Genomic DNA, 21,808 nt, shown 5'->3' with positions numbered 1-21,808 from the left:
CGTTTAGTGGGAACGTTTTCACTTATATGATTAAAAAAAAAAAAAGGCCCGCGAATGACCCCCCTTGATGCCGACCCTGGGCAGGACCAAACCATTACATGTAAATAGAAGGGGGAGGCTTTGGGTAATTAACTTTTGGAAGAAAATAAGTTAAATGAATCGTAAGTTTAGTGAGTAATTTATCAATATAACTTTCTATTAATGTTAATTATTGAGAATTGATGAAAGGTTACTTACATTTTTTTCCTTAATGTTCTGAACATTTTGGGGCCCCTGTCAGTCACGGGCCCTTAGAATCGTCGGCGATTACGGCGCCCCTGCGTGCAGTTGTGACGCTCCTAGGCTCCTTCAGCTTCATAAAGGGACGCAAATAGCTTTCAACAGATTGCAATGTATTCCCATCTGCGGCGGGATTTGACGCTCATGGAAGCACGCATTCGTTTGTGTCGGCTGCCCTTAAAGGCAATGTGAACGTCGATTCTCATTGGATAACGGAGAATTGTACACCCGGAAGTAAGTATTCCCCTTACTGTCGATTGATTTTACAGTGATATCTGCACTACTCATCGACTAAAAAACACCAGATTATCCTTGTTAATTACACAACATTGATTGGTTTAAATTGTGTGCAATGCTTTTGTATTTTTCCCCTTTGATTCGGAGAAACAAATGTTTTTTCGGAGTAAAGGATGGCAGAAGACACTACACTACCCAGAATGTGCTCTGTTTGACAAACCCCGTGATAGTCCTCAAGCTCTGTGATTGGAGAGTATGCTCCGAGGGTTACGCCGAGCGAGAGCGGAGCCCCACGCTGTGTCAATCTGGGGCTCCCAACTGGACCTCACCGTGGTTCCACCCGCGGAGGATGTCCTACAGCTGGATTATATGGAGGAGGATGAAGAGGATGCCTCTGAGTTCCTCTTATCCGACTCGGATGAGCACGAAGATGACATCTTCGTTTCATCCGCCCAGGCTGCCAAGCCGGAGGCGATGTCCGCTCCCCCGGGCAAAAGCACACCAGCTTCGACCTGCAAGTATGGACTTGCAGGTCGTGTGCCAACGCGCTGCGTCCAGGCTGGACATCCCCTGGCCTGAAGTGGCCAAGGAGACCTCCAGATCTTGCTATGAGGGGAAGAACTTGCCCCAAGCAGCGAGGATGAGGAAGCAGCTTCTCCCAGTCTTTCCAGAGATGCTGGACGAGGTGTCGGTCTCGTGGAGAGACCGCCCTTTCAGCAACAAGGCCCCAATCCAGGGTGCCTCCTCTTTGGACTGTGACGGCATGGAGAAGCTCGGCCTGCTCCGCATGCCGCTCATGGAGCCGCTGGTGGCAGCCCACCTCCAACCGCGGCTGGCTTCGGCACCGAGCAGGAACCCCACGCTACCGGCAAAGGCAGACCGCTTCCAGTCAGCAATGACCGAACGAGCCTATAAAGCCGCAGCCTTATCCGCCTGGGCGCTCAACGTCTCCTCGCTGCTGACCGCCTACCAGGCGGAGCTCTGCGAGGACATGACGATCAAACCTGAGCCTGCCGTGTGGGACGAAATCGCAGCGATCACGGACATTTGCCTCCGTGTGCAGCACTGTGCAGTCCAAGCCACGGGCAAAGCACTGGGGATAATGGTGGTACAGGAGAGAGCCAGGTGGCTTACCCTGACGAACCTCCCAGACCGGGAAAAAGAGGACGTCTTGGACATGCCTATTGTTCCCGAGGGCATATTTGGCTCCGCTCTAGCTTCGATGCAGCAGCGGTGTGAATCCAAAAAGAAGGAGGATGAGGCTCTCCAGCTTTGTCTTCCCCGAAGGGTCCAGTCGCTGCCTTCTGCCCTCAGACTGGACCCCGCGCGTCATGGCGCAAGGAGAGTGATGGTCACTATGAAATGTGTAATGGCTCTGCGCCACTGGCTGCACCCGACTTTTCTAGTACGGGGCGTGCCGATGGGGTGCTGTCCTATCGCGGAAGGTGGTCACCACAGACGCATGTCTGACGGGCTGGGGGGGTATATACTAGGGGTGTTGAAAATAATCGTTTCTACGATGCATTGCGATGCGGACGTGGACGATTCGGTCTCGATGCAGTGACGGAAGATAATCGGTTATAGAGTAGTAACGTTGCTTCCTGATTTTCCGGCCGCGGCTTTACTATAACGTTTTTTCTGTCACTTTAATATCAAATCGGTCGGTGACGCAGAGATCAGGGAACATACGTGACAGCGGCACAGCAACACGGAGCAGTCTGCTTTATCCACCAACACAAGAACACCAGTCCAGAACCGACAACAGCAGGACCCGCTCTGAATCACTCCGTGCATGTCGCTGCGGCTCAGAGACACAGGGAGGGATTTATGTTTTTCAAAAATAATCGCGTTACAATCATGTCAGGTTTTTGGTGGATTTAATTAAGTCTTGGATTGCAAAGTATGAATGTCCTCTAGCAATTTGCAGACTATATATACGTGTGTAAAGTTTGTGAAGGCAGGAGGAAAAAAGCTTCCGCGATCACCGTCTCCTCTCCGTTACTCCAAGCCCCGCCCCCTCCCTGAAAATAATGAGTGACAGGCTGATAGTGACCCGATAGAAACGTTGTTATTCACTTAATCACTGAGATATAATGAAGCTAATTTAATCTCATACATTCATGGGATTTATGTAACAGTAAGACAGAGAATGTAAGTGTGCACCCACATGCAGTATTTTTGTTTGTATATGCTGTTGTAAATACTCCTGTTGTCTGCTGTGTTCAGACTCAAGTCCTGTGTGTGATGCCACATTCAGGACATTGGAGGCTAGACCTATACAATTCATTTATTTTGGTTTATAAATTAATGTCAAGACATTTATGTAATTGATTTCTGAAGCACTTTCTAAATAATAAAAAGAGAGTTCATATGTATTTACTGCATGTATGCATTGATGAAAAATAAGCCATGTGCAGTAATATAGAAAATTGACGATGCAACGCATTGGTATGAATCGTGATGCACTGTGATGCACCGGGATATCGAACCGAATCGAATCGTTGACAGGATAATCGTAATCGAATCGAATCGTGAGACCAGTGAAGATGCACAGCCCTAGTATATACAAAGGTCGACCTGTGAGGGGTCTCTGGAGCAGAGACCTCCAACGGTCACACATAAATTATCTGGAGCTTTTAGCGGTGTTCCTCACCCTGAAACGCTTTCTGCCTTTTCTCAGAGGACATCATGTCCTCATGAGGACAGACAACACAACCACAATATCGTATATCAACCGCCAAGGGGGTTTGCGTTCTCTCCAGTTACACATGCTGGCATGCAAACTGATCTTATGGAGCTGCGGACATCTCCTCTCTATGAGAGCGACGCACGTACCAGGAGTGATGAACCTCGGGGCAGATCTGCTGTCCAGAGGTGCACCACTATATGCAGACTGGACTCTACATTCAATAATTGTGAGTCAGCTGTGGGTGCATTACGGTCAGGCCGCGGTGGATCTGTTCGCATCAAAAGAAAACGCTCAATGTCAGCTGTTCTTTTCAATACGCGATTTAAACGCACCGTTAGGCGTGGACGCGCTCGCACACGTTTGGCCTCCGGTCCTTCTGTACGCGTTCCCACCCCTGGCTCTGATACCCCCAACTCTGGCCAGAGAGAGGGAACAACGCCACACACTTATCCTGATAGCTCCACACTGGCCTGCAATGTACTGGCTGGCGGAGATATATCAGCTGCTGTGCGGGCAGCCGTGGCAGCTCCCGCTACGCAGGGACATACTGTCTCAGGCGGGGGGGACCATTTTTCACCCACACCCAGAGCGCTTGGCACTATGGGGCTGGCCCGTGAGTGGTACAATCTGAATACAGTGGGACTCCCTCAGAAGGTGATAAACATTATTCAGAGTGCAAGAGCTTCCTCCACCAGGTCCCTCTATGACTGTAAGTGGAGGGTGTTTGAGGAGTGGTGCCTTCAAAAAGGGACACATCTCTTTTCAATGTCCTTTCGGGGTGATTCTATCCTTTCTACAGGACTTAATTGATAAACACAGAGCTTTCTCTACGATCAAAGTGTACCTGGCTGCTATTGCTGCATGCCATGTGGGCTTTGAGGGAAAGACGACTAGCCAACATCCCTTGGTCTGCCGTTTTATGAAAGGGGCTCGCAGGCTCCTTCCTGTTTCCAGGTCACTGGTGCCCTTATGGGACCTGACAGTGGTTTTAGATGGGCTCACTCGACCTCCATTTGAACCCCTGGAAGAAGCTGACATGAAACACCTGTCACTGAAGACAGTGTTGTTACTGGCTCTGGCTTCTGCCAAGCGAGTCAGTGACATGCATGCGCTCTCTGTACATCCTTCATGCACTCAGTTTGCCCCGAGGCAAACGAGAGTGTTGCTGAAACCCAACCCTGCCTTTGTACCTAAGGTGGTTGGCTCATGTACCCCCATTAATATTGAGGCATTTCCTCCGCCACTGTGTTCTTCTGAGGAACAGCGGCCGAATTTGCTGTGCCCAGTCCGTGCTTTACGCACCTACAGTGGGGCAAAAAAGTATTTAGTCAGCCACCAATTGTGCAAGTTCTCCCACTTAAAAATATGAGAGAGGCCTGTAATGTTCATCCTAGGTACACCTCAACTATGAGAGACAGAATGGGGGGAAAGAATCCAGGAAATCACATTGTAGGATTTTTAATGAATTAATTGGTAAATTCCTCGGTAAAATAAGTATTTGGTCACCTACAAACAAACAAGATTTCTGGCTCTCACAGACCTGTAACTTCTTCTTTAAGAGCCTCCTCTGTCCTCCACTTGTTCACTGTATTAATGGCACCTGTTTGAACTCGTTATCAGTATAAAAGACACCTGTCCACAACCTCAAACAGTCACGCTCCAAACTCCACTATGGCCAAGACCAAAGAGCTGTCAAAGGACACCAGAAACAAAATTGTGGACCTGCACCAGGCTGGGAAGACTGAATTTGCAATAGGTAAGCAGCTTGGTGTGAAAAAATCAACTGTGGGAGAAATTATTAGAGAATGGAAGACATACAAGACCACTGATAATTTCCCTCGATCTGGGGCTCCACGCAAGATCTCACCCCGTGGGGTCAAAATGATCACAAGAACGGTGAGCAAAAATCCCAGAACCACACGGGGGGACCTAGTCAATGACCTGCAGAGAGCTGGGACCAAAGTAACAAAGGCTACCATCAGTAACACACGACGCCGCCAGGGACTCAAATCCTGCAGTGCCAGACGTGTCCCCTTGCTTAAGCCAGTACATGTCCAGGCCCGTCTGAAGTTAGCTAGAGAGCATTTAGATGATCCAGAAGAGGATTGGGAGAATGTCATATGGTCAGATGAAACCAAAATAGAACTTTTTGGTAAAAACTCAACTAGACGTGTTTGGAGGAGAAAGAATGCTGAGTTGCATCCAAAGAACACCATACCTACTGTGAAACATGGGGGTGGAAACATCATGCTTTGGGGCTGTTTTTCTGCAAAGGGACCAGGACGACTGGTCCGTGTAAAGGAAAGAATGAATGGGGCGTGAGATTTTTGAGTGACAACCTCCTTCCATCAGCAAGGGCATTGAAGATGAAACGTGGCTGGGTCTTTCAGCATGACAATGATCCAAAACACACCGCCCGGGCAACAAAGGAGTGGCTTCATAAGAAGCATTTCAAGGTCCTGGAGTGGCCTAGCCAGTCTCCAGATCTCAACCCCATAGAAAATCTTTGGAGGGAGTTGAAAGTCTGTGTTGCCCAGCGACAGCCCCAAAACATCACTGCTCTAGAGGAGATCTGCATGGAGGAATGGGCCAAAATACCAGCAACAGTGTGTTGTGACGACCCCTCCACAACACGTGGGGTGCCGTCTGGTTGTGGGTGTGCTTTGTGGGTGTTCACAGGTTCATGGCTGATGAGTCACACCGGTGGGAGGATACCTGCCTGATGAGCTGCACCTGGAAAGGAAAAGGATATAGGAGGAGCCCAGCCGTTACGTCGCTCTGTCTTCTCTGGGCACTTGTCCTGTGCCAGCGTCAGGGACCTGTTGCTTGTTTGCTTGTTTGTTTTTTTGTTTTGAATAAATAAACATTATATCATACCCCTCGTCTCACCTCCCCGCTTTATGTTGCAGCCCAGGAGCCGGGTTGTAACAGTGTGAAAACCTTGTGAAGACTTACAGAACACGTTTGACCTCTGTCATTGCCAACAAAGGGTATATAACAAAGTATTGAGATGAACTTTTGTTATTGACCAAATACTTATTTTCCACCATAAATTACAAATAAATTGTGATTTTCTGGATTTTTTTTTCTCATTTTGTCTCTCATAGTTGAGGTATACCTAGGATGAAAATTACAGGCCTCTCTCATCTTTTTAAGTGGGAGAACTTGCACAATTGGTGGCTGACTAAACATTTTGTTGCCCCACTGTATATGGACAGGTCAAAAGAGTTTCGTTGCAATGACCAACTCTTTGTATCCTGGGCTAACCCTCATAAGGGCAAGCCCGTTACCAGGCAACGGCTCTCCCACTGGATTGTGGAAGCGATTGCTCTGGCTTATACGAGTCAGGGTTTGCAGGCACCAACGGGCCTGCGTGCTCAATCTACTCGTGGACTGGCTACATCCTGGGCTTTGTTCAAGGCAAGGCAAGGCAAGGCAAGTTTATTTATATAGCACTTTTCAACACAAAACAATTCAAAGTGCTTTACAAAAAATGAAAGACATTAAGCATTAAAAAAGAAAAGCTAATAAAATAAACATTAAAAGAAAAAATACATGGATAAAAGTTACAGTGCAGTTTAAGATATGAATAGTTCAATTAAAAGCAGCGACAAAAAGAAAAGTCTTCAGCCTGGATTTAAAAGTAGTAAGAGTTACCTGCAGGTTTCTGGGAGTTTGTTCCAGATATTTGGAGCATAATAACTGAACGCTGCTTTACCATGTTTAGTTCTGACTCTGGGGACAGAAAGCTGACCAGTCCCTGAAGACCTGAGAGATCTGGATGGTTCATAATTTAGCAGGAGGTCAGTAATGTATTTTGGGCCTAAACCATTCAGTGCTTTATAAACCAGCAGCAATATTTTGAAATCTATTCTTTGACACACAGGAAGCCAGTGTAAAGACTTCAGAACAGGAGTGATGTGATCCACTTTCTTAGTGTTAGTGAGGACTCGAGCAGCGGCGTTCTGAATCAGCTGCAGCTTTCTAATAGATTTTTTTAGTGAGACCTGTGAAGACACCATTGCAGTAGTCCAGTCTACTGAAGATAAAGGCATGGACAAGTTTTTCCAAATCCTGCTGTGACATTAGTCTTTTAATCCTAGATATATTCTTTAGGTGATAGTAGGCTGATTTAGTAACTGTTTTAATGTGACTGTTGAAACTCAGGTCAGAGTCCATGACTACACCTAGATTTCTGGCTTTATCTGTTGTTTGGAACATTGCACACTGAAGCTCAGCGCTAACTTTTATACGTTCTGACTTGGCTCCAAAAACCATTACCTCAGTTTTATCTTTGTTTAATTGGAGAAAGTTCTGACACATCCAGTCATTGATTTGTTCAATGCACTTACTCAGTGTTTGAATTGGAGCATAGTCTCCTGGTGAAATTGTTACGTACATTTGTGTGTCATCTGCATAGCTATGGTAACTTATTTTGTTGTTCTTCATTATCTGAGCCAGTGGTAGCATGTAGATGTTAAAGAGAAGAGGCCCCAAGGTGGAGCCTTGAGGAACCCCACATGTCATATTTGTCAACTCAGATGTGTATTTACCTATAGAAACAAAGTTGTTTCTGTCCTTTAAGTAGGATTCAAACCAATTTAGAACTGTTCCCGAAAGTCCCACCCAGTTTTCCAGTCGGTCTAGTAATATGTTGTGGTCAACAGTGTCAAACGCAGCACTGAGATCTAATAATACTAACACTGAAGTTCTGCCACTGTCTGTGTTTAAGTGGATGTCATTAAAGACCTTTACAAGAGCAGTCTCAGTGCTGTGGTTTGGACGAAAGCCTGACTGGAACACATCGAAACAGTTATTTAAATGCAAGAAATTACTCAACTGTTGAAAAACAACTTTTTCAATGATTTTACCTAGAAATGGGAGGTTTGATATGGGCCTGTAATTGTTCATTACTGAAGCATCTAGATTATTCTTTTTTAAGAGCGGTTTAATGACTGCCGTTTTCAGGGCCTGTGGAAAAATACCTGAGTGAAGAGATTTGTTTACTATATGAAGTAGTTCTGAGGCCATGCAAGGCAAAACATCTTTGAAAAATCCTGTTGGAATAATATCAAGGCAGCAGGAGGAGGACTTCAGAAGTTGAATAATGTCCTCTAGGTTTTTATCATTAATCTGATGGAATTGTGTCATGATGTCTGAATTGATGTTAAGTGGACACAGAGACAACACATTTGCTGTTCTTGATGCAGAGGCACTGACTGCTTGTCTGATTTTCTGAATTTTGTCAGTGAAAAAGGAGGCAAAATCATTGTACGCCCTGGTGGATAGAAATTCAGAGGCTACTGACACTGGGGGGTTAGTTAGTCTGTCGACGGTAGCAAACAAGGCACGTGCGTTGTTTTTGTTTTTGGTAATGATGTCAGAGAAGAACGATTGTCGTGCGTTTTTCAATTCCAAATTATAAAGGCCAAGTCTCTCTTTATAAATGTCAAAGTGAACCTGGAGATTTGTTTTTCGCCACCTGCGTTCAGCTTTTCGACATTCTCTTTTTTCTGTTTTCACTGTCATGGCCTTTCTCCATGGAGATATTTTCTTCCCAGTCACTTCCTTTACCTTAATTGGAGCAATGGCATCTATAACATTTTTAATTTTTGAATTAAAATGATCAACTAGCTCATTTACTGAGGTGTTAGCAGGGTGTGGTAGAAAAATTCTGAGTAAACATTTCCCTAGTATTTTCAGTTAAATATCGCTTTGTGGTTACCTCTTTTTGAACATTTGTGTGAACAGAAATAGAGCTCTCAAATAAAACACAGGAATGGTCAGACAGTGCAACATCAGTCACCACAACCTTAGAGATATTCAGACCCTTTGAGATAATTAAGTCCAGAGTGTGCCCCTTATTGTGCGTGGGCTCCGTCACATGCTGAGTCAGTCCATAGCTATCAAGAACACAAAACAGTTATTTAGCCCCTCTGTCCTGGGGGTTGTCAACATGGATGTTAAAATCACCAACAATGACTAGACAGTTAAAGTCAATACACACTATATACAGCAGTTCAGTAAAGTCATCAAAAAAGCTTGCACAGTATTTGGGTGGTCTATAGATATTTAGGAACAGAGCTCGAGAGGAGCATTTCAGCGGAAGGGCCACATATTCAAAAGAAGCAAAGTTCCCATAAGATGTCCTCCTGCATTGAATGGAATCATTGAACAGAATAGCAACTCCACCCCCTTTCTTATGCATTCTTTCCTGACTCATAAAACTGAAGTTGGGAGGGGTTGATTCGATAATAACAGCTGCACTGTTATTTTGTTCAATCCAAGTGTCTGTTAAAAACATAAAATCAAGATTGTGCTCAGTGATGAAATCATTGATTTAAAATGTTTTTCCTGCCAAAGACCTGACATTTAATAAAGCTAGTTTAAGTTTGTTAAACACACTATCAGTCATGTTTTTTGTAACAAGCTGTGGCTGACATGGAATCACTGCTACATTTGATAAACTCACACAAACGTTTGGGCGCTTCCTGTTTCTAAGATGATTCACCGCTCTTAATCTATTACCTATCAACACAGATATCGGCAAAGCTACTGGCAGGCAGGGCCCCGACATGTCCTGGAAAGAGTTGAGAGTGCCATACGCCCTTGAGCCTGGACCCCACACATATCAGTAAGAGTTTGTTGTGTTTTGTACACACACATTCTTATCAGGCTTCGGAGACTGCAGATGCTTTCTTGAAGGGAGGGGAGGTGGTTGACATAGGCACGGTGATGGAGACGGGGGAGATGGTGCGTGGGTAGAGGACATGCTGCCAGGGTGGGGAGGTGGTTGACGTAGGCGCGGTGATGAAGACGGAGGAGATGGTGCGCGTCTCCGTGGTGATTTTGGTGGGCGTCGTTGAGGAGCGGGGGTAAAGGACATGGTGCCAGCCCTGCGTATCGCCTTAGTTTGGTCTTTGAACTCCAGGAAGGAATCGGTGCCAACCCTCTGTATCTCCTTTGTGGGTTCAGCGATCTCCAGGAGGGTGGGTGAGGGTGAAAGGGTGAACGGAGTATCCTCAAAGGCGTTGACAGGGGGGTGGGTGACGGGCGGTGGAGACTCCTCCGTGTGTCTCATATGTCTCCCATAATCAGAAGATTCCTCAGGCGGGTGCAGTGATACTTCTTCAGGGTTTTCTGAGCAATGTGTCTTTCTCCTGTTTTGATTCCTCTTGCCGCTTGTCCTTGGCAGAGGGAACAGATCGATGACGCAGGCAGTTGAATATGTTAGAGATAAAAAATTTCACTCCTGACTTGTTCAGGCAAACTCCATTTGCCTTGAAAAGATGTCTGCGGTCCCAGAAAAAGTTAAAATTGTCAATAAAATGAACAGAATGGTCAGTACAGACAGTTGAAAGCCAGGTGTTCAGTGCAAACAATCTGCTGAATCTCTCCACTCCTCTTCTGACTGGCGGTAGAGGGCCACTGATGAACACATCTGCATTTAGAGAACTGTCAGTTTCGAACAAACATTTAAAGTCTTCTTTCAGCACTTCTGACTGTTGTTTCACAACATCATTTGTTCCAATGTGTAGTACCACATTCTTCACAGTCTTATGTTCAGCCCCAATATGCAGGATCTTCTCAGCCAAGTCAGAGACCACATCCTTGGGAAAACAGAGTACATTGGTGTTGTTCTTATTACACAGACCTTTTACATCTCTTACAGCAGAGTCACCCACAATCAGAGTTTCAGACCCAGTCGTTAGCTTTCCCTCTAGCCTTTTACTTTTGGAGTAGCTATTGGTCCTTACCCTGCTATGTGAAGAGAACGGGTTATCCAGGTCATCAGAAAGAGATCTCCGGCTCTCGGTCAGCGGAGCGTATCTGTTCTGGGTTGGCACACTTGGTGGTTTAGGAGGATTGTTTGTAATTCTCCCTTTAGCAGCTGTCCACGGCTGTTTAGGGGTTGAAGAGGCGCTCTTCCTGGGTGATAACAATGCAGGCCAGCCGGTCGCATCACAGATTTCTGAGCGCCTGTTATCCGTCCTCCCAAATCCCATGAAAATGATTTACTCTTAGGCTTTGCACCCAGAGAGTTCCAGGGAGGACTACCACTTGTAGATGTATTACCTGGTACACAGCCCTCCTGTTCCTTGGAATCCTTGTAGCTGCTAACAAGCTGTGAGTTAGCATACCCTTTTTCATTATTTTGCAACACTGGTAAAGTGGTGTCATTCCCAAGACATAGTCCATTCACTTCCACGTTAACTTCCAACCGTTGCATTTTCATTTCCAACACAGCCATCTTCTGTAGAAGTTTGTGGAAGTCATCTGTAGAGAACGGAGGCATTTTGCTACCAACTAGCTTAAGCTAAATAGCATGCAGTAGCCTACCAGACTTTAGCTGTTGCTAGGCCACGCTACTGTAAGACTGAGGTCGTCGTAAAAATGTTGAAATATGGCTGAAACCCTCCGTCTATTTACGAAGATGAACTGTCCCAGTGATAAGTTAATGTCCAGGAGCCGCTGCTCGAAGTTTTCAGAGAATAAGAATAGGAAAATCAGCATAAAAAGTAAGCAGAGGCAAGAGCAAGCAGAAAAGCGTCTGCACTGTAAGAAAGATAAGCAGTATCAAGGTTCAAGGGTGTTTCCATCCAAGACATTTGTGCAGCAGGGAGCTGGTCCTCACCGCTCACTTTTGTCCGCTTTTACAGGCTAGATGTCTCTGCTCCAAGTGTGGCCCGTTCAGTGCTAGGCCCCGTGTTGAGACAGGGTTCTACCTGTTAAGTTCTGGTTGTTTTGGTGATTTTCGAGATAAGCATGTCTAGCAATACGGGAGTTTCAATATCCCATAGTGAGACATCGAACGGAGTGTTATGATTGAGAACTATAGGTTACTTACGTAACCCCAGGCCTCAGAGTAACGTGAAGTGAGATGTCTCACCAGAAGGCCCTTCTTGCTAAGACAAAGCGAGAAGAGGTGCTTATTTTGAATGACGCTGCGACGTAGCGCAAGCTACTTAAAGGGTGGGTGGATTCCCTGATGTAGACATCAAGATCACCAGCCAATCAGAATTGGCGTAATGAGATTGATGCTTCTGTTTGCATACGCGTTGAGGCGCATCCCATAGTGAGACATCTCACTTCATGTTACTCTGAGTCCTGGGGTTACGTAAGTAACCTATAGATTTTCACTTCAGTAGCTCTTACATAAGCAAATAAATATTTAAGGATTTTTCAGAGGGGTTTGGTCATAAATCATTCAAAGCACGATGTATATTACATTTAATTCCTATATATAGTATTTAAAACCTTTGATTACTTTTGACAGTATTTTCCGATTTATTGACAAAAACACTATTTGCTTTTATGGCTTTTGGCTAAGCTCTGTAAACTAGAGGCACTGGCAGTTTAGTCATGTATTCATCATCACTCACCTTCAAACAAGCCAAGAAAAGCCGGCATAACATGGGACTGTGAGGTGGGAGGTGCTGCTACCTTTCTGTCTGAGGTGACTGCCGATGACTGTCCGCACCGCTGTGCGCGAGACGTGGAGAGGGGAGGGAGGGAGGGTAGAGAGAGAGCATCGGAACTTGACAGTCTAATCTCCCGACCTGATATCTTTATTTTTTATTCAATCAATACTTTTTGGAAAGGGAAACTGTGCGCTAACTGGAGTAGATATATATTCATTTATTAAAAATACATATTTAAAAAAATTAAAAAAGAACTTTCTCTGGAGGAAGAAAAAGGGCAGGGGCTCAAGCCCACTTTGAGGTCTATGTGTGCACGTGCCTGGTCTCGACATACTGCGGCTGGCTCAGTACAGCGTAGAGAGCTACTATACCTCAGTGTTCGAGGCTGTGTATGAGACAGGTAGGATACTTCAACCCCCAGAAGCCCCTTCTAACAAATGAGTAGCCTATATATGAGAGCAGAAATTATACATCATTACAATACCTTGGCTTTTTTACAGGACAATACCCTAAGCTGGTGTTGCATTTCGCACTGCGTAGAAATGTGCTGTTCTATATCCTGGAGACGTACGTCCCCTCCATCCTGCTGGTGGTCCTCTCCTGGGTCTCATTCTGGATCAGCCAGTCCTCTGTCCCAGCCAGGACCTGCATCGGTCAGTACTGGATATCTAACTGGGTTTATCTAAAGGTCAAAGTATCATGGAGTTAAGAGCCTAAGTGCATACATTCTTCATATATTGAATCACTTTTATAGACTTTATATATGGTCAGACAGATATGACCAAAGCAGAGAAAACATATTATAACACAATATAGTCAAATGTTATAGTGGTGCTATTTATAGGGAGTGCTTGTTCTTCCGTCTGTCTGTCTGTCTGTGTCTGTGTATTCTCTTGTTCCGATTAACCCAGCCACATTTTTTCTTGTTTTGTGTCTATATCTACGCCGGGATCCGGAGTCGAGGCTGATCTTCTTGCTGTGGTCCTGGATCCTCTATCCTGAGTTCTGGATTAAGTCGTGGACTTCGGGTCGTGGCTAAACCTGTCTCTGCGGTCCTGCCTGGGTCTCGTCATGCTGCTTCCCTGATGGCTTCCACAGGATTGTAGCTGACATCCTCGTAGATTCATCTTCTTATTACAGACACATGCATTTCCTAACATTTGGACTACCTACGCTGTAAAATGTATTATCTCTTTGATTTACACACGGCTTCTATTGCACGTCTGTCCGTCCTGGGAGAGGGATCCCTCCTTTGTTGCTCTCCCTGAGGTTTCTCCCATTTTTCCCCCTTATACTGTGGGTTTTTCACTGGAAGTTTTTCCTTGTACGATGTGAGGGTCTAAGGATAGAGGGTGTCGTTTTTTTTTCTCATACTGATATTCTGAACAATCTGTGCTGTTGTATTTGCTGTAAAGTGTCTCTACTGTAGGCTATTTTTATTATATGTACAGCACTTTGGCTCGACCAAAAATTGTTCATAAATGTGCTATATAAATAAAACTTGATTTGATTTGATTTAAAATATAAAAGCAGAAAAGTAAATTTTCACAATGCTGACAGATTTGTGTTCATCGGCAGTTAGGTATCCTAGATTTGAAAGAAAAACGACAAATATACACTCATTTAACCCTTATGTTGTGTTCGGGTCTCCCGTGACCCGTTTCAAGTTAAAATTATATAATAACTACACTCTAGTTTTTTTTATCGGATCAAGGCTTCATGATATCCTCCACAACAGCTATATAAACACTACAAGTCTGAAGGTCTCTAAAAAGAAAAGGTGTATAATTGTTGTTCGGGTTTGGGAAGACCCAGCCGCATTGTTTTGGGTGACTTGAGGTCAAATTTGGCCCAATCAAGATTCATCTTTGACTTTAGACACCCCAGCCCCACTCCCTTCATCAACTGTAACAATAATTTTTCGCAACATGCACCTGGTCTCCCCTCCCTCAGCCCCCCTCGGGAACTCCACCTTTCTCAAAGAATATGTACACTAACACTTAAACTTGAACACACACATGCACGTTTGCAATATGCGGTGTAATGTGTTTTGGGCCATAACATTAAATTACAACAGGATTGTACGGTTATGTATGCATTATAAGTTAGTTATGATGAAGTTAAAACAATATTGGATGATAGTTTTTTTTTTTTTTGTGTTTTGGACTGCGAGAAATCATGGGTCAAAATTGACACGCGAACACCTGAACGGTAACAGCTTTTGAACACAACACAAGGGTTAAAACACACTCCATTGTGGCAAAAATGTTAAATATTGTAGATGATAGGGCTATCAGTACATACAATTACAATAATTTGAATTGAACACAACTGTATTCATCTTTAAGAGTTTTGTAGGTGGATACAAATAGCATTAATACAATATACACATGTTGGCTTTACATGTTGATCCAACATGTAGGAAATAGACGCAGTGGATTGCACCAATTTCCTTAAAGCATTATAACTGTCCTGCATTCATAAGGATAGTATAAATACATCATCATCACTGTGGCTCCAGCTAAAGGAACAACTGTACCCTTAAATGGTTTACTTACACCAGTACCCATTTAGATAAAAGAGCAAATTACAAAAAAATGACACATAAAGTAAAGTTTCATCCACTATCTTACATCATGAAAACAACACTGTGATGTTTTTCCCAGGAGTGACAACAGTCCTGACCATGACTACCCTGATGATGGGCGCCCGCACATTTTCATTTCATTTCATTTTCATTTCAAACCTTTATTTATACAGATAAATCCCATTGAGATCATTGATCTCTTTTTCAAGGGAGACCTACTCAAGTAGTTCCACATGAAACATAAACAGAACAACAAGAAGGACATCATACAGCATCATTACAGGGATTACAATTTACAATGACTATCCACATGAGCAGGTACCAACAGCTTCCGATTGAGTAGCATCCAACCGAGCTTTAAAAACATTTAGTGGCACCAGATTGTTCAGTTTCCATTTAATTTGCAGACTATTCCAAGACAGAGGAGCTGCGCATCTAAAAGCTGTCTTCCCTAAGACAGTCCTAGCAGTTGGCACATTTAATAAAACCACTGCATTCGATCTCAGGCAGTAGCCACTTACAATTCTCCGAGAGATCAGGGAGCAGATATAAGATGGAAGTTTCCCTAACATGGCTTTGTATATAAAAATGTACCAGTGACTGAGCCTCCGTACAGTTAGTGAAAGCAAACCAGCCCTTGCATACAGGGTACAGTGATGGGTTAATGCTTTACAGTTTGTCACAAATCTCAGAGCACTGTGATACGCAGCATCTAACTTGACCAGGCAATTGGCAGGTGCATTCATATAGACCAGATCCCCATAGTCCAGCACAGGTAAAAAGGTCACAGTGACTAGCCTTTTCCTGGCCTCAAGCGAGAAACAGGACTTGTTCCTGAAAAATAACCCTAGCCTAACCCTCAGTTTTTTTAGCAGGTTATTGACACGCAGTTTAAAAGAGAGACAATCATCAAGCCAGATACCAATGTATTTGTAACAGGCAACAACTTCAAGTTTTGTTCCTTGCATAGTTACAATATCTAAAACAGGCTCTGGTGTCTTTTTTGCTTTTGAAAAGAGCATTACCTTGGTTTTATCCACATTTAAAAGAAGCTTTAATTCAGAGAGCTGAGTCTGAATAGTGTTAAAAACAGCCTGTAATTTAACAACAGCCTCTTTAATGGAGGGACCTGCACAATACATCACAGTATCATCCGCATAAAAATGTAAAGTAGCTTCATCCACATTATCACCTACGCTGTTGATATATATGGAGAATAAAAGTGGTCCTAAAACAGAACCTTGTGGTACACCATTAGAAATGTTTAACCACTCAGAAGACAGTCCATCAAAATGAACACATTGGGACCTTTCAGAGAGGTAGTTCACAAACCACCCCACTGCAAGGCTGGATATGCCAATACTGAGTAGCCTCTGCTTTAAAATGCGATGATCAACGGTGTCAAACGCTTTGGAAAGGTCAATAAACAGAGCTGCACAACTCTGCTTATTATCTAAAATACTAGTAATGTCATTTACCACTTTCATTGTGGCAGTGATGGTGCTGTGTTTCTTTCTGAATCCTGACTGATGTTTAGACAGGATATCATTTATAGATAAAAACTCCTTTACTTGTTCACTCACAAGTCGTTCGAGCACCTTAGCCAGAACTGACAATTTAGAGATTGGCCTATAGTTATTTAAAATAGTTGCCTCCCCTCCTTTCAGTAAAGGCAAGACATAAGCAGACTTCCATACTTTTGGAATTGCATTTGTGCTGAGGGAGAGGTTAAAAAGAGAAGTAAGAGGTGGAGCAATAACATCTGCAGCTATCTTTAAAAAGAAAGGTTCTAAGTTGTCCGGGCCAGCCGGTTTCCTAGGATCTAACTTGGATAATGCTTCATGAACAATACCAATAGTTAAAGGAGTCAAACTAAAAGGGTTTTCCAGACCACATTGTTCAGAGTCAAGGATTGGAGCGTTCACAGAAGCAGAAGTACAGTCAGTGACAGAATCAAACATAGAGCCACAAGACACAAAATGCTTATTAAAGCAATTTAGCATAGTAGCCCTGTCTGATATAGTGCCAGATGCTGTGGTAAGGCACGGAGGTAGCTCATTTGGGATATCACCAGTGGAAATCGATGTTATGGCTTTCCAAAATGTCCTAGGATTATTCAGGTTTTCTGTGGTAACTGACAAATAGTACTTTGATTTAGCACTTTTTATTTGAGATGTAAAGCTATTTCTTAGCTGCCTAAAACTTAGCCATTCTACCTCTGAGCCTGATTTCCTAGCCTTAGCCCAAGCATTATTTCTCTCATGAAGTAGACATGGACAGCTTAGCAGAAAACCAGGGATTGTTTCGTCCCTTCACTCTAAATGTACGCAGAGGTGCATGTCTATCTATAATTTTCATAAAACCAAGATAAAAATAAGACCATGCAGTTTCTACATCAGCACACAGATTTATTTTACCCCAATCAAAATCAAACAGATCATGTAAAAAACCCTGCTCCACAAAGTGTTTTTTGTCTCTCTTTGTGATGATACGTGGTTTAACCTTTTGGACCTTAGTGTCCCTAATTGTGGCTACAACACAGTGGTCACTCATATCATTAGCAAATACTCCCACAGATGAGTATTTATGTGGAACATTTGTTAAAATTAGATCAATTAAGGAGGATTTATTTGGGGACTTAATATTTGGGCGAGTAGGACTGTCTATAATCTGGGTAAAATTCAAAGAGGTACACAGGTTTTTAAAATCCTCTGACACAGAAGTTAACCAGTCCCAATTAAAATCACCAAGCAGCACTATTTCCTTGTAGGAAAGTTGTGATAACAGTTTTGCCAATGACGATAAAGAGTCCTTGACAGCCGAAGGGGCCCTGTAGCAGCCCACCACCATGACCTGTTGACCCTTTGTTACCTCAATATTCACGGCTAAAAATTGGAGCTGTTTACTAACAGATTTGGAAACCATATTGGTTACACAAAACTTATTTTTCACATAAATGGCAACGCCACCACCTTTTTTAGCCCGGTCAGTACGATATACACTGTAACCATGTATGTAAATGTCAGAGGCCAAAATGGATTTATCTAGCCACGTTTCTGATAAGACAATGACATCAGCATCAGTCAAACTCGCCCAAATACGGACAAAATCTAATTTAGGTAACAGACTACGCACATTTAAATGAATTAAACCTAGCCCAGATCTAGATATAAGATCAGCAGGAGTAGCTATTTGACTAATACTGCTAGGTGGACCTGGATTTGGCTGTACATTTCCTGATAGCAACAACAATAAAAATACCAAGCACCTTTTCCTCTTAATCAACACACATACATTGTCAGCTGTTCTAGAGTCACCAGCAAACTTCGCGAAAGTGAGATTAGAGTTTAAAAAACAATTCTGAAGGACCATCGTGGCAGGCATGTGAGAAAGACAAACATTTTCCGAAATGAATGTCCGCGACAGTGCAACCAGTGCAACACCTCCGAAACTGTACAGGGGATGTCCACTGCGGGCGGCAGAACATACCCGAATCCAGTAGATTTTTCAGGACGACTAGCGATCTTCTCCTTGTCCAGCACAGCCAAGAAAAGGCAGAAACACGACACCCGCCATTCTCCCAGTCCAGCACAACCGTATCCACGCTGTTCCCGGAGCAAGGTGGAACCAGGCCTCAGCTACAGCAGCACAGCAGAGCAGAGAAGGTGGAACCAGGCCTCAGCTACAGCAGCACAGCAGAGCAGAGCAGAGCAGGTGGAACCAGGCCTCAGCTGCAGCAGCACAGCAGAGCAGAGCAGGTGGAACAAGCCTCAGCTACAGCAGCACAGCACAACAGAGCAGAGCAGGTGGAACCAGGCCTCAGCTACAGCAGCACAGCACAGCACAGCAGAGCAGAGCAGGTGGAACAAGCCTCAGCTACAGCAGCACAGCACAACAGAGCAGAGCAGGTGGAACCAGGCCTCAGCTACAGCAGCACAGCAGAGCAGAGCAGGCGGAACCAGGCCTCAGCCACAGCAGCACAACAGAGCAGAGCAGGTGGAACCAGGCCTCAGCAACAGCAGCACAGCAGAGCAGGTGTAACCAGGCCTCAGCTACAGCAGCACAACAGAGCAGAGCAGGTGTAACCAGGCCTCAGCTACAGCAGCACAACAGAGCAGAGCAGGTGTAACCAGGCCTCAGCTACAGCAGCACAGCAGAATCCCTGCCCAATGCCAACTGCTTCATCAAGGCCATCGATGTGTACCTGGGCATCTGCTTCACCTTCATCTTTGGTGCTCTGGTGGAGTACGCCTGTGCACACTTCTATACCATGCAGAACCAGACTATAGAGGAATTACACAGGGTGAGAGGTGAACATCCAGAATATACCGTTAAGTGTTTATTATACTAAACTGTGTCTAGTGGCGTCTTTAGATTCCTGAGAAAGTAGGCATAAGATATTACCTAATTTGCATATTTATACATAGCATGTAAGATAAACCTAATCAACTGGGGAAGTTTTATGGTGATACATATTAGCTTAAATGTATTAAATATTCACCAGTAGTGTCTTGCAAAATGTTACATTTTACAAATCGTATCCTTAAGGCCGCTTTATCCAAATATTGTTCTCTTTTTCTGAAAGGGAGATTTTCACTTCAGTAGCTCTAAATAAATATTTAACGATTTTTCAGAGGGTTTGGGTCATAAATCATTCAAAGTACGATTTATATTACATTTAATTCCTATATACAGTATTTAAAACCTTTGATTACTTTTGACAGTATTTTCAGATTTATTGACAAAAACACTATTTGCTTTTTGGCTTTTGGCTAAGCTCTGTAAACTAGAGGCACTGGCAGTTTAGTCATTTATTCATCACCACTCACCTTCAAACAAGCCAAGAAAAGCCGGCATAACATGGGACTGTGAGGTGGGAGGTGCGGCTACCTTTCTGTCTGAGGTGACTGCCGATGATTGTCTGCACCGCTGTGCGCGAGACGTGGTGGGGGGAGGGAGGGAGGGTAGAGAGAGAGCATCGGAACTTGACAGTCTAATCTCCCGACCTGATATCTTTATTTTGTATTCAATCAATATATTTTTGGAAAGGGAAACTGTGCGCTAACTGGAGTAGATATATATTAATTTATTAAAAATACATATTTAAAAAAATTAAAAAAGAACTTTCTCTGGAGGAAGAAAAAGGGCAGGGGCTCAAGCCCACTTTGAGGTCTATGTGTGCACGTGCCTGGTCTCGACATACTGTGGCTGGCTCAGTACAGCGTAGAGAGCTACTATACCTCAGTGTCCGAGGGTGTGTATGAGACAGGTAGGATACTTCAACCCCCAGAAGCCCCTTCTAACAAATGAGTAGCCTATATATGAGAGCAGAAATGATACATCATTACAATACCTTGTCTTTTTTACAGGACAATACCCTAAGCTGGTGTTGCATTTCGCACTGGGTAGAAACGTGCTGTTCTTTATCCTGGAGACGTACGTCCCCTCCATCCTGCTGGTGGATGGTCCTACAGTATATAAACACTACAAAACTGATTTTGACAATTTGTGACAAGTCTGAAGGTCTCTAAAAAGAAAAGGTGTATCATTTGGTGTTCGGGTTTGGGGAGACCCAGCAGCATTGTTTTCGGTGACTCGATGGTCAAATTTGGCCCAATCAAGATTCATCTTTGACTTTAGACACCCCAGCCCCACCCCCTTCATACACTGTAACAATAATTATTCGCAACATGCACCTGGTCCAAAAATGTTAAATATTGTAGATGCTAGGACTACATACAATTACAATCATTTGAATTGAACACAACTGTTTTCATCTTTAAGAGTTTTGTAGGTGGATATAAATAGCATATAAACACAATATACACATGTTGGCTTTACATGGTGATCCAACATGTAGGAAATAGACGCAGTGGATTGCACCAATTTCCTTAAAGCATTATAACTGTCCTGCATTCATAAGGATAGTATAAATACATCATCACTGTGGCTCCAGCTAAAGGAACAACTTTACCCTTAAATGGTTTACTTACACTTTCAAAACCGTTTCTAGTCTTCGGTATTTCCAGACAAGTGGCTACTGAAATCAATCTTACTAACTGCTGTCTGTGCAATTTACTCCGCGCGAGTTGGCGGACTTTATTTTGCTTACTTTAACATCATTTTTCATGGTTGGGCTAAGCCATTTATTGGTATGGCTGGAGCCTACCCCAGCCATACCCTGGCGCCGCCACTGATGAATCCAACGGAAACGGCTCCATCCCCATCGTCCGCTCCACCCAGCCGAAACACACTGTGCAGATGAGCTCCACTGCAGAGGAGCCCCTAGAGCAGGCAGCGGACTGCGACAGCGAAGCTGTCGGATCAGGGCTGCGGTCTGTCCTCAGTGAGGAGCGCTTCAGGCAGAGCTGCGGCCGCCTTCACGGTGGAAAATCCACATAACATCGATCGCCACTCTCGCACCGCTTTCCCCATGGCGTTCCTCTGTGTCAATATTCTCTACTGGCTTTGCTATCTGTTCCTCTGAGCTGCTGCATTGTTCATTTCACCATCCTTGATGCTGCTCTATCTTCTCATTTGAGACCCAATACCATTTTCCACTGGATCTAAACTTTTTTGTGTCACATAATGTAT

The 21,808-nt window shown here is 44.1% G+C and overlaps 1 pseudogene; it reads left to right on the top strand.

The window, feature by feature from the left end:
- The first annotated feature begins 1,279 nt into the window (after nucleotides 1–1,279).
- On the top strand, nucleotides 1,280–21,701 carry LOC117453451 (gamma-aminobutyric acid receptor subunit pi-like; annotated as a pseudogene).
- The last annotated feature ends 107 nt before the right edge of the window (nucleotides 21,702–21,808 follow it).

The sequence above is a fragment of the Pseudochaenichthys georgianus genome, chromosome 10 (assembly GCF_902827115.2).
Source record: "Pseudochaenichthys georgianus chromosome 10, fPseGeo1.2, whole genome shotgun sequence".
Taxonomy (NCBI): Eukaryota; Metazoa; Chordata; class Actinopteri; order Perciformes; family Channichthyidae; genus Pseudochaenichthys; species Pseudochaenichthys georgianus.
Note: the sequence above shows the minus strand (reverse complement) of the source record. Positions and strands in the feature narration are given on the sequence as shown.